The sequence below is a fragment of the Mobula hypostoma genome, chromosome 12 (genome assembly GCF_963921235.1).
Source record: "Mobula hypostoma chromosome 12, sMobHyp1.1, whole genome shotgun sequence".
Classification (NCBI taxonomy): Eukaryota; Metazoa; Chordata; class Chondrichthyes; order Myliobatiformes; family Myliobatidae; genus Mobula; species Mobula hypostoma.
In genome coordinates, this window is record NC_086108.1 from 5,235,819 (window position 1) to 5,250,076 (window position 14,258).

Here is a 14,258-nt window from a genome sequence, read left to right on the forward strand (position 1 = left end):
CTGGGATTGAAAGGCTTATCATATGAGAAATGTTTTATACTTCTGTGCCTGTCCTCGCTGGAATTTAGGTTTCAATGAGGTCACCCCCATTCTTCTATCAAATGTTGGAAGGTGTCAATAGGGCGGATATGGAGAGGATGTTTCCTGAGGTGGGGGGTTCTAAGACCAGAGGGGACAGCCTCAGAATAGTGGGACATCCATTTAGAATGGAGATGATGAATTTCTTTAGCCAGAAGGTAGTGAATCGGTGGAATTTGTTGCCACAGGCAGCTGTAGAGGCCAAGCTGTTTGGTACATTTAACGCAGAGGCTGATAGATTCTTGATGAGTCAGGGCATGAAGGGATACGGGGAGGAGACTGGGGCTGAGAGGGAAAATGGATCAGCCTTGATGAAATGGTGGAGCAGGCTCGATGGGCCAAGTGGTGGAATGCTGCTCCTATACCGTATAGAAACCGGAACACCACGTGGTCGTGGGGAGAATGTGCGAACTTCACACAGGCAGTGGCAGGAATAGAACCGGGGTCATTGGTGCTATTATGGCGTTATGCTACTGTGTCATCTACTTTACAAAATATTTTCAGAGCTCATTCCCTAAAAAGGGTCCTGTTAGCAGATTCCACAGAAGGAGTTGAGTGCTAAAGAGAGGCAAGGGTACGAGATAAGATATGGATCGCAATGGACAGGCTCAAGGCATGGCCTCCTGTTTGACTTGGCACTGTCCGTGTGGAGTTTGCTCATTCTCCCTGAGACTACACACATTTCCTTCCCCCAGAAGCTCTGGTTTCTTCCCATGTCTCAACACCTTGTTGGTCAGTGGGCCAAACAACTGTGGTAAGCTGTCCCTGGTGTGTAGGTAGACCATGGGGAGAATAAAAATGGGATCACTGTAGAAGTTCAAAGTAAATTTGTTATCAAAGTGCACATATCTTATCATATACAACCTGAGATCCATTGAACAGCACATTTGGAAAGCGGTGAAATCATCGGACAAAGTCAGCATGGATTTGTGAAAGGAAAATCATGTCTGACGAATCTCATAGAATTTTTTGAGGATGTAACTAGTAGAGTGGATAGGGGAGAAACAGTGGATGTGGTATATTTGGATTTTCAAAAGGCTTTTGACAAGGTCCCACACAGGAGATTAGTGTGCAAACTTAAAGCACACGGTATTGGGGGTAAGGTATTGATGTGGATAGAGAATTGGTTGGCAGACAGGAAGCAAAGAGTGGGAGTAGACGGGACCTTTTCAGAATGGCAGGCGGTGATTAGTGGGGTACCGCAAGGCTCAGTGCTGGGACCCCAGTTGTCTACAATATATAATTAAATGCAGCGTCTCCAAGTTTGCGGATGACTTGAAGCTGGGTGGCAGTGTTAGCTGTGAGGAGGATGCTAAGAGGATGCAGGGTGACTTGGATAGGTTGGGTGAGTGGGCAAATTCATGGCAGATGCAATTTAATGTGGATAAATGTGAAGTTATCCACTTTGGTGGCAAAAATAGGAAAACAGATTATTATCTGAATGGTGGCCGATTAGGAAAAGGGGAGGTGCAACGAGACCTGGGTGTCATTATACACCAGTCATTGAAAGTGGGCATGCAGGTACAGCAGGCGGTGAAAAAGGCGAACGGTATGCTGGCATTTATAGCGAGAGGATTCAAGTACAGGAGCAGGGAGGTACTACTGCAGTTGCACAGGGCCTTGGTGAGACCACACCTGGGGTATTGTGTGCAGTTTTGGTCCCCTAATCTGAGGAAAGACATCCTTGCCATAGAGGGAGTACAAAGAAGGTTCACCAGATTGATTCCTGGGATGGCAGGACTTTCATATGAAGAAAGACTGGATGAACTGGGCTTGCACTCGTTGGAATTTAGAAGATTGAGGGGGGGGATCTGATTGAAACGTATAAAATTCTAAAGGGATTGGACAGGCTAGATGCAGGAAGATTGTTCCCGATGTTGGGGAAGTCCAGAACGAGGGGTCACAGTTTAAGGATAAAGGGGAAGCCTTTTAGGACCGAGATTAGGAAAAACTTCTTCACACAGAGAGTGGTGAATCTGTGGAATTCTCTGCCACAGGAAACTGTTGAGGCCAGTTCATTGGCTATATTTAAGAGGGAGTTAGATATGGCCCTTGTGGCTAAAGGGGTCAGGGGGTATGGAGGGAAGGCTGGGGCGGGGTTCTGAGTTGGATGATCAGCCATGATCATAATAAATGGCGGTGCAGGCTCGAAGGGCCGAATGGCCTACTCCTGCACCTATTTTCTATGTTTCTATGTTTCTTGTGGGCATACTGAATAAATCCATAGAATAATAACCATAACAGAATCAATCAAAGACCATCACCCAACTAGGGCATTGAACCACTGTGGAAATACAAAAATAAATAAATAAATAAGCAATAAATATTGAGAACGTGAGATGAAGAGTCCTTGAAAGTTGGTTGTGGGAACAGTTCAAAGACTGGCCAAATGAAGTTGAGTAAAGTTGTCCCCCCAGTTCAAGAACATGATGATTGAAGAGTAATGACTGTTCCTGAACCTGGTGGTGTGGAACCTGAGGCTCATTGTGGTGAGTGAAGTTATCCACACTGGTTCAGGAGCCTGATGGTTGAGGGGTGATAACTGTTCCTGAACCTGGTGGTGTGGGACCTGAGGCTCATTGTGGTGAGTGAAGTTATCCACACTGGTTCAGGAGCCTGATGGTTGTGGGGTTATAACTGTTCCTGAACCTGGTGGTGTGGGTCCTGAGGCTTCTGTACTACCTTCCTAATGGCAGCAGTGAGAAGACAGCATGGCCTGGGTGGTGGGGGTCTCTGCTGATGGATGCTGCTTTCCTGTGACAGCATTTCATGTAGATGTGCTCAGTCTGGGAAGGACTTTACCTGTGATGGACTGGGCAGTATCCACTACTTTTTGTAGGATTTTTCATTCAAGGGCATTGGTGTTTCCATACCAGGCTGTGGTGCCTCTGCACCAAAGTTCACAGTAAGTTTCTTGTCAATGTATATAGATGTCACCACAGATAATCCTGAGGTTCATTTTCCTGCGGCATACTCACTAAATCCACTAACCATCATTGAATCAATGAATGACCAGACCCAGCATGGCTGACAGACAATAAGTGTGCAAAAGACAACAAACTGCAAATGCAAAAGAATCAGATTTATTATCGCCGGCATATGATGTGAAGTTCGTCAACTTAGCAGCAGCAGTTCAACGCAATACGCGATAATATGGGGGGGGGGAAAGTAAATCAATTACAGCAGTACTTATGTGTATACCGAATAGATTTAAATCATGCAAAAACAAAAATATACATTTTTAAAAAGTGAGGTAATGTTCATGGGTTCAATGTCCATTCAGAAATCTGAAGGCCAAGGAGAAGAAGCTGTTCCTGAATCATTGAGTGATTCTGGCTCCTGTACCTCCTCCGTGTTGGTAGCATTGGGAAGAGAGCATGGCCTGGGTGATGGGGTCCATGATAACGGATGTCTCCTTTCTGAGGCAGCTCTCCTTGAAGATGTCTTGGGTATGACAGAGGCTAGTACTCAAGATGGAGCTGATGAATTTTGCGACTTTAGTTTTTTTTCAGTCCCCCCCACCATACCAGACAGTGATACAATCTGTCAGAAAGCTCTCCATGGTACATCTCTACAAGTTTTTGTGTGTTTTAGTTGACCAACCAAATCTCTTCAAACTCCTAATGAAATATAGCTGCTGTCTTGCCTTCTCTATAGCTGCATGAATATGTTGGCACCAGGTTAGAGATACCACCTCAGAGATATTGGCACCGAGGAACTTGAAATTGCTCATTCTTTCCACTTCTGACCCCTTGAGGATTCGTTTGTGTTCCCTTGTCTTACCTCTTCTGATATCTTCAATCAGTCCTTTCATCTTACTGACATTGGGTGCGAGGTTGTTGCTGTGACACCACTCTACTGGCTGGTATATCTCGATCTTGTACGCCCTCTTGTCACCATCTGAGATTCTACCAACAATGGTTGTATCATCAGTAAATTTAAAGACTTTATTTGAGCTATGCCTAGCCACACAGTGATGGGTATAGAGGGAGTAGAGCAATGAACTAAGCACACACCCCTGAGGCACACCAGAGTTGAGTGTCAGTGAGGAGGAGATATTATCACCAATCTGCACAGATTGTGCTCTTCCAGTTAGGAAGTCGAGGATCCAATCGCAGAGAGAGGTACAGAGGCCCAGATTAGGAGTCCTTGAAAGTGAATCCATAGGATGTGGGAACATTTCAGTGATCTGGATAACGATGTGGGTAACTGGATGTCACCAAGGTTGGGAATGTAGTGGAAATTGAGGAAGAACATCAGAGCTTGCAGTGAGATCTGGACCAGCTGGAAAAATGGCAGATGGAGTTTAATGCAGACAAGTGCGAGGTGTTGCACTTCAGTAGGACTAACTAGTGTAGGTTTTGCACAGTGAACAGTAGCGCACTGAGGTGTGCAGTAGAACAAAGGGATCTGGGAATACAGGTTCATAATGGTGTTACGGGTTGACAGGGTCGTTACAAAAGCTTTTGGCACTTTGGTCTGCATAAATCAATGTATTGAGTACAGGAGTACAGGTTTGTTATGTTGAGGTTGTATAAGGCCTAATTTTAGTCACCTACATACAGGAAAGATGTAAATAAGGTTGACAGAGTACAAATTTCACGTCACATGCCGGTGATAATAAACCTGATTCAGATTCTGAGAGAAAATTTACAAGGATGTTGCCGGGTCTGGAGGACCTGAGTCATAAGGAGAGATTGAACAGGTTAGAACTTTATTCATTGGAACATAGAAGACTGAGGGAAGATTTGACAGTGATACACAAAATTATGAGGGGTATTGGCAGGGTAAATGCAAGCAGGCTTTTTTTTCCACTGCGGTTGGGTGGGACTGCAACTGGAGGTCATAGGTTAAGGATGAAAGGTGAGAAGTTTAAGGGGAACATGAGAGGAAACTACATCACTCAGAGGGCTGTGAGAGTGTGGAACGAGCTGCCAGCACATGGTGCTTGCAATTTTGATTTCAATGTTTAAGAGAAGTTTGGATGGAGGGCTATAGTCCGGCTGCAGGTCGATAGGACCAGGTAGTTTAAATGATTTGGCCTGGACCAAAAGGCTGTATTTTTCTTTGAACCTATGACTAAGTTTAAAGCATTGTCATAATAAGAGTCCTTCCCCTGACCTGTTTCCACAGGGAGCGGAAGTGATTGAATGCTGAAGTTACTTTGGGAATTTGCATGTGCAGAGGACATTTGCATTGCACCGAGGAAACAAGCCATTCAGTCCGTCGTGCTGGTGCTTGCCTATTTACTTGGTGGTGCTCAGGGCAGTTCAGGCAGTCCGGGTCCAGTTCCAGCGCCGGCTGTAAGGACTATGTCCATTCTCCCCGTGACTGTGCGGGGTTCCAGCAGGTGCTCTGGTTTCCTCCCACAGTCCAGTCGGTAGATTGGTCACATGGGTGAAACTGGAGAGTGCGGTCTCGTTGGGCCGGAGGGGCTGTCACTGTGCTGTGTCTCAGGATAACCACTCTACTGCTTGTTATGACACTGACGTTCAGGGCAGCAATGGCGGTCCTCCATCTCTGGCCGTGTTCAGGGCTTCTTTTATCTTGCCAGTAGCTTCCCCTCAGTTTTCACCACTGTCAGTCATGCAAGTCCTGGTGGAGACTCAGGAATACCCTCACACTCAGATGTAGAAGGATTCTTCATTGCTGTTTCCATAACAGTTTTGTTTGACCAGTCAGGGTTGTTGGCCCTGAGCTGAACCCCTGAACCTGGAGGACCGGTGGACCATTCTTAGATTGGCCTCTACCCTTTGACCTCTCTGGCATGGGTGACCCTACCAAGAGCCAAAGCGCAAAGCCCTGACTCCAGCCAATGTGGCTCTCCGGGTCATTGAGGCATGCAAATCTCCAAACTCTATGACAAGGTTGTGGTTGTCCTGGAGGTCTAGATAACTAAATAAAATAAATAATGTACTTTTGTTCTCGCTGCTATGTGCTGTAAAGCCTTATCCTCCCCCCTCTCTTACACCCAGCACTTGCCCCCCTCACCTGTGCCAGTGGGAGGAAGTTCCCCATCTCACCCACTCCCCCGGACTGGTGTATCAGTAATCTCTTCTGCTTCACAGCCTCTCCTTCTGGTCTCTTCTTGCGTCACCCCCCGCCCCCCCCCCCATCCACCCCAGATTCTAACCCTTCCCTACAAACACCGGGCAACTTACTGCGGCCTCTTATCCCACATGGGAGGACTCGACATGGTCGCAGGGAGAATGTGCAGACCACACAGACAGGGCCAATGTCAGATGTTATTCCACATGTCCAGTGGGCATAGGACTGTCCCTGTTTCTCAGAGACCTGGAGTTCCCAACCGTTTTTATGCCAAGGAGTGATACCATTAATTGAGGGATCTGCGGACCCAGGGTTGGGAAACCCGTCCTAAAGTCTGTCACTGGCTCGTGGATGAAGCCGATCCTTTCAGTCTCCTGCGTAGATATCAGAATCTGGTTTAATATCATCGACATATGTCATGGAATTTGTTGTTTTGTGGAAACAGTACAGTGCAATACATAAAAAAAACATAAATTATGACAAGAAATGCATATTTAAAAAATCAGTACAAAAAGAGATCAAAAATACTGAATACAAAATAATCTGCAGATGCTGGGGTCAAAGCAACACTCACAGCATGCTGGAGGAACTCAGCAGGTCAGGCAGCATCTGTGGAAAAGATTGGTTGACGTTTCAGGCCAGAACCCTTTGTCCTGTGTGTCTTCATGCTCCTGTACCTCGGTCCCTGACAATAGCGACAAGAAGAGGGCATGTCCTGGGTGACGGGGATCCTTAATGATGGATGCTGCCTTTTGAAGCACTGCTCCTTGTAGATGTCCTGGGTGCTACGGAGGCTCATGATGGAGCTGACTGAGTTTAGATCTGAATGCAGCTTTTTCCGATCCTGTGCACTGCCCCACTCCCCATACCGGACGGTGATCCAGCTAGCTCGAATGCTGTCCATGCTATATCTGTAGAGATTGGCAAGAGTCTTTAATCCTTCTTCAGTCTCTGACGGTGGTGAGAACTTAATGATGGTTGCCACCTTTTTTAGGAAACACCTTTCAAAGATGTCCTCTATGCGGGGGAGAGCACTGCCCATAATGGAGATGTTTCAATTTTATTTTTTTTAATTATCTTGTTTCTTCTTCTAACCAATAAGTCTGAGGTGTCTAATCCTGTTTACAAGAGTAGGCGATGACCCATCAGGTCTGTCCTTCTGTTCATTAATATCATGCCCAGTCTGACCTTGTCATCTCCAGCCTGCTGCCCTCAACTCCTCCTTAGATGAAAAATCTTGGCCTCGAGTATATTTAATTGTAGCAGTTGATAAAACTCCTTGAGTGGTGAGGTGGAGATAGGTAAGCCAGTCCTTCCTTCCTGGGCAAGGTGTAGCACCTGCTTAGCACCCCCCCCCCCCCAGTCAGGGTCACATGAAGCCAGGGGAGCAGGTGGGAGATGGTCGTATGATCAGCTGGTGCTGGTGCATATCACAAATCCTGGTTATGCGACCACTGATACCAGGCAGACAACCTCTGAAGAGTGTTGATAATGGCTGGGGTCACCCATCTTGTAAAGACACTGCCCAGAGGAACACAAAGCCAAACTACTTCGAGAGAAAAAATTTCCAAGAATGGTCATGGACAGGTTACGATTGCCCACATCATACGAAATGTCCCATGATGATGATGATATGGATAGACCCCCTGCGTCACAGTGCCAGAGTCCAGAGTTCAGTCCTGACCTCTGGCGCTCTCTGTGTGGAGTTTGCACGTTCTCCCTATTTTCCTTTAATCCAAAATTATGTCTGCAGTTGCAGCTTTTCCTCGTAAGTAACTCCATTTTAAGACTGTTCATATCCTTTACTTAGCAAAGGAAGAGCACTTCATATTCTGCCCGTGTAGGCAGCAACCCAGTTATAATGGGTTAATTTCTATCACAGGTTCTGTGGGAGCCATGCATCTGTTCTCTACCTGCGCTGTATTGTGTGTTGTACATTTATCATGGTGACTGGGGGCACGTACTCTTGCTTATTTTGTGGCAGATAGTAGCCTGAGACTGGTAGAGGTCATAACTTTAGCTGACCGCGCAGTAATGTTTAGCTTACACTTGGGTAAGACATCACTTTGAGGTTGTACTTTTGCTAATTGCTAATAAAGGAGCGAGTGAAAGATTCGACTTTGGGAGCAGTTGTAGGAGCCGGGGGCACATCGTGCAAGTCCACGGGGTGGCAGGCAGTGGCAGCTGCAGCTGTTTTGTTCTGGTTTGGTGTAGCTACAGAGGTGTGGTACAGTACATCAAAAAATGTTTTGCATGTTATATATACAGATCATTTCATCACATTAGTATACCAAGGTAGAACAGGGAAAAGCAGCAGTAATGGAAGGTAGAATACAGTTACAGAGAACGTGCCATGCAAGCAGATAGTCAGTGCAGAAATCATAGAGACAAACACGAGAGATTCTGCAGATGCTGGAAATCCAGAGTAACACACACAAAATGCTGGAGGAACTCAGCAGATCAGACAGTGTTGATGGTCAGAGTAACACACACAAAATGCTGGAGGAACTCGACAGGTCAGACAGTGTCGATGGTCAGAGTAACACACACAAAATGCTGGAGGAACTCAGCAGGTCAGACAGTGTCGATGGTCAGAGTAACACACACAAAATGCTGGAGGAACTCAGCAGGTCAGGCAGTGTCGATGGTCAGAGTAACACACACAAAATGCTGGAGAAATGCAGGTCAGACAGTGTCTATAGAAATGAATAAACAGCTGACGCTTCAGGACTGGAGAGGAAGGGGGAAGATGCCTGATTTAAAGATTGGTGGTGGGGGGGGGGGGAAGAGGGGAAGGATAATAGCTGGAAGGTGATAGATGAAACCAGTTGGGTGAGGGAGGGGTGAATTCATATGTAATATGCAAAACCTGCGTCCTGAAGAGAATTATCAACAATGTGATCTGTGTTGCAGCTTTGGCCGTCATCATTATGTGCCGGGTCATATGACATCGTCATTATGTGTCGTGTTGTATGACGTGGGCGATCACAGTCTTTCCATAACCAAGCAACACACATCAAAGTTGCTGGTGAACGCAGCAGGCCAGGCAGCATCTCTCAGAAGAGGTGCAGTCGACGTTTCAGGCCGAGACCCTTCGTCAGGACTAACTGAAGGAAGAGTGAGTAAGAGATTTGAAAGTTGGAGGAGGAGGGGAGATCCAAAATGCTAGGAGAAGACAGGAGGGGGGGGGGGATGGAGCCAAGAGCTGGACAGGTGATTGGCAAAAGGGATATGAGAGGATCATGGGACAGGAGGTCCGGGAAGAAAGACGGGGGGGGGGGAACTCAGAGGATGGGCAAGGGGTATAGTCAGAGGGACAGAGGGAGAAAAAGGAGAGTGAGAGAAAGAATGTGTGTATAAAAATAAGTAACAGATGGGGTACGAGGGGGAGGTGGGGCATTAGCGGAAGTTAGAGAAGTCGATGTTCATGCCATCAGGTTGGAGGCTACCCAGACGGAATATAAGGTGTTGTTCCTCCAACCTGAGAGTGGCTTCATCTTTATAGTAGAGGAGGCCGTGGATAGACATGTCAGAATGGGAATGGGATGTGGAATTAAAATGTGTTACAGTAGAGGAGGCCGTGGATAGACATTACAGTAGAGGAGGCCGTGGATAGACAATCCCATTCTGACATGTCTATCCACGGCCTCCTCTACTGTAAAGATGAAGCCACACTCAGGTTGGAGGAACAACACCTTATATTCCGTCTGGGTAGCCTCCAACCTGATGGCATGAACATCGACTTCTCTAACTTCCGCTAATGCCCCACCTCCCCCTCGTACCCCATCTGTTACTTATTTTTATACACACATTCTTTCTCTCACTCTCCTTTTTCTCCCTCTGTCCCTCTGAATATACCCCTTGCCCATCCTCTGGGTCCCCCCCCCTTGTCTTTCTTCCCAGACCTCCTGTCCCACGATCCTCTCTTATCCCTTTTGCCAATCACCTGTCCAGCTCTTGGCTCCATCCTCCCCCTCCTGTCTTCTCCTATCATTTTGCATCTCCCCCTCCCTCTCCAACTTTCAAATCCCTTACTCACTCTTCCTTCAGTTAGTCCTGATGAAGGGTCTCGGCCTGAAACGTCGACTGCACCTCTTCCTAGAGATGCTGCCTGGCCTGCTGCGTTCACCAGCAACTTCTATGTGTGTTGCTTGAATTTCCAGCATCTGCAGAATTCCTGTTGTTTGCTTTCCATAACCATGATTGTTCTCGGCAAATTTTTCTACAGAAGTGCTTTGCCATTGCCATCTTCTGGGCAGTGTCTTTACAAGATGGGTGACCCCAGCCATTATCAACATTCCTCAGAGATTGTCTGCCTGGTGTCAGTGGTCGCATAACCAGGTCTTGTGATATGCATCAGCTGCTCATTCGACCATCCACCACCTGCTCCCGTGGCTTCTCGTGACCAAGGTGGTGGTGGGAGGTGGGGGGTGGCTAAGCAGGTGCTACACCTTGCCCAAGGGTCACCTGCAGGCTAGTGGAGGAAAGGAGTGGCTTACACCTCCTTTGATAGAGATGTATCTCCCCTCCGCCAGATTGGATATTGAAATCATATCAATACCTGCATAAAACTCATTTTGTTCTCAAATGACACAGAACCCAAGCCACGTTTACTAACTTGTTCTGTCTCTGTTTGATCACTGCGAGGAATTTCTTTCGCCAGAGGATGGGGAATCTGTACAATTCATGGCCACAGACAGCTGTGGATGTCAAGTCACTGGGTATATTTAAAACAGAGGTTGACAGTTTCTTGATTAGTCAGGGTGTCAACGGTTACGGGGAGAAGGCAGGACAGTGAAAATAAATCAGTTGCAATCGAATGGCGGCGCAGACTCGATGGACCGAGTGGCCTAATTCTGGCAATAGTCTTATGGTGATGGGGTGGTACAGGCATGTTTTAACAAAAGGGTGAAAGCAAAATGCAAAACTATTAATTACTTTGTTTATTGCGATGTAGCGCAGAATAGGCCCCTCTGGAACTTCGAGCCTTGCCCCCCCCCCCCCCCAGTTTAACTTGAGCCTAATCAGGGGACAATTTACAATGACCCTTTAACCTACTGACCCTCATGTCTTTGTACTGTGGGAGGAAAGTGGAGCAGGCAGTCATGGGGAGAAGGGGCAAACTCCTTACAGGCACAGACGGGTACCTGTGCTGCTGAGAGAATGCTACGGAGTGGGGTTGAGAAGTAAAATAAATCAGCCATGATGTGATGGGCTGAATGGCATTATTTTGCTCCTGTGGTCTTGTTAGGGTCCTTGCAGATGCGCATCTGTGTGAATTCTTTTCCAAGTGCGGGTTAATGGAACATCTGACAGTGAGCTCTGCATCGTCCTGTTTGAAATCCGATATTCCGACTGTTTACACACAAGCATCTAAACGTCCTCTCCCTGCCGCTCATCCGTCACCTCGCCCCGCCTATCGTCCCCCTCCACCTCCCAGCTGTGCTCAGGATCTGAAGGCACGACCCCTGTTCTGTGGTGTGCCGCAGTTCACCGGCTGTGCTGCTGTCTGTCCCCTGGGTGGCTATGCTGCTTTCTCAGAGAGTGCCAACAGGTTAAAACACAGCCTCCCACGGCAGCTGTAATTACCCTCTAATTGACAATTAGCTGGGGAGCAGTTACCACAGGAGGTGAGAGGTGAATGTTTCCCGCTAATGTCGGGAAGTATTAATCCAAGCGTTTCCTCTGTGTTAGAACCATGGTACATATGTTTGCATTGTTAATACAAATAACTCTTTTCACTGTATGTTTTGATAATGTGTTAAATAACAATATAAATGTGTGATAAATAATAATTGTCTTAAAACGTGAGAAATCTGAATAAAACTGTAAAACATAGGGCCATTCAGCCCATCGAGTCTGCTTCACCATTCCATCATGGCTGATTTGTTTTTCCTCTCAATCCCCTTCTCCTGCCTTCTCCCTGTAATCTTTGACGCCCTGACTAATCTAGAACCTATCAACCTCCACTTTAAATATACCCAATAACTTGAGCTCTGCAGCTGTCTGCGGCAACGGATCTCACAGATTCACTGTCCTCTGGTGACATAAATTCCCACTCCCACTCCTCGTCTCTGTTCTAAAGGGACATTGTTCTATTCCGAGGTTGTGCCCTCTGGTCCTGGACTCCCCCGCTGTAGGAAACCTCCTCTCCACGTCCACTCTGTTGAGGTACTTCAATATTTGGCAGGTTTCAATGAGATCTTAACCCCTTCTCCTAAACCCCAGAGCCTTCAAACACTGTGTAATCGATTGTTGAGGACAAACCCCAGCAAGTAGCTGACAGGGTTGGTCGCCGAGTGATAGGAAGGATCTGATTAAGCTGGGAAGGGTGCCGGAAAGATTCACAGAGATGTTACCGTGACTGGAGGAAGTACATCTTACTGGGTGGAGAGGTAGAGATATGTCTCTCCCAATGAAGGTGTTAGGCATTCCTTCCCTCCAATGGACTGCAGGTCACCCTTGGGCGAGGTGTAGCACCTGCTTAGCCCCCTGCCCCCAGGTCAGGGTTTTGGGAGTCAGGCAGTGGATGGTAATATGAGCAGCCGGTGCACATCACAAGTCCCAGAGAGACCCTGGTTGTTCACGTCTAACGACGTGGCACTTAACAAACAAAGGAACTAATCATGAGCCGATTAACCTCTGCTTTAAATATTCCCAATGAATGGGATGATAACGGTGTAGTTTTTGCACACGTCCATCAAACAATCGAAGCAGACAGTGAAAAGCATCATTGGCGCCGACAGCCAACAAGGATGTGCTGGGGGCAGCCGGCAAGTGTCAGCATGGTGCCAGCACCAGCGCATCGTGCCCACGTCTCGCGAACGCGAACTGTTCGTCTCTGGAAGGTGGAAGGAGCGTGCAAACTCCTTACAGACAGCAGTGGCAAATGAACCCACTTCGCTGGCATTGTGAAGCGCCATGCTAGCCTCTGTGCTGGCGAATAACGCTAAGCCGGTGTCCAGTCAACCTCAACGGGACACAGTTACACCTCTGCCCCTGGGGTGAGGCGAGCACGCGGCGTGTCCCAGAGTGTGCCACACTCTCTACGGCTGGGTTGTGAAGGGGGCTTACCTTCTACCCCCAGAGGCACAAATCAACCTCACGTCCTGTATATAAACCCCTGGAACAGCGGAGGCTGAGAGAGGTTTACAAGGTTATGAGAGGCATAGATAGAGTGGACAGGAAGTGTCCGTTTTCCAGGATTGTAATAATACCAGAGGGCATGCATTGAAGATGGGGGTGGGGTGGGTTGAAGGGGGATGTGACGGGTAAGTTTTTTACTCAGAGAGTGGTGGATGCACTGCCTGGTATGGTTGTAGAGGCAAATACATTAGAGGCTTTTAAGAGAGATTTAGATAGGCACTTGAGTATTAACCTCTGCTTTAAGTATTCCCGTTGAGTTGGCTGCGATACAGCATTTGTGCCCATAAGGCACAGGAGCAGAATTTGCCCGTTGAGCCTGCTCCACCAGTCCATCATGGCTGTTTTATTAACACTGTTAATCCCATTCTCCTGCCTTTCCCCGTAACCTTTGGTGCCCTTGCTAGCCCGATAGGTTAGGCTGTCTTCTATAGTGGGGGGAGTCCAGGACAGAGGGCAGAGCCACAGAATAGAAGAAAGTTGATGTAGAACAGAGATGATAACAACAACTTTAGCCACAGGTTATTTGAAGCTGTGGAATTCGTTACTGTGGAGGCCGACTCATTGGGTGTATTTGAAGTGGAGGTTGATGGCAGCTTGATCACTCAGGGCTTCAAAGATTATGGGCAGAAGGCAGGAGAATGGGGTTAACAGGGATAATAAATCAGCCATGGTGGAATGGTGGAGCAGACTCGATGGGCTGAATGGCCTGATTCTGCTCCTTTGGCTTGTGGCTTTATCTAGTCAGGGACCTATAACCCTCCTCTTTAAATACACGCAATGGCTTGGCCGGAATGTGGCAAAGGATTCCGCAGGTTCGGCAACCTCTGGCTTAAGAAATATATTAAACCAGTACTGTTACGCTTTCTTTTACCAAGGTCGGCCTTTCATCTGAGACTTGGTGTGTGTCTCTTTCTCTGCCTGAGAGGGGGAGGTGTTTGTGTGTGGGTAGGCTATGTATGCACGCGAGGGGAGGACATTGTATGTGT

General features: G+C 47.4%; 1 protein-coding gene across 1 annotated transcript in view; it reads left to right on the forward strand.

Moving 5' to 3' along the window:
• The window catches only part of map3k10 (mitogen-activated protein kinase kinase kinase 10), a 106,177-nt gene that overhangs the window by 18,866 nt on the left and 73,053 nt on the right, over positions 1 to 14,258 (forward strand). The window lies entirely within an intron of this gene.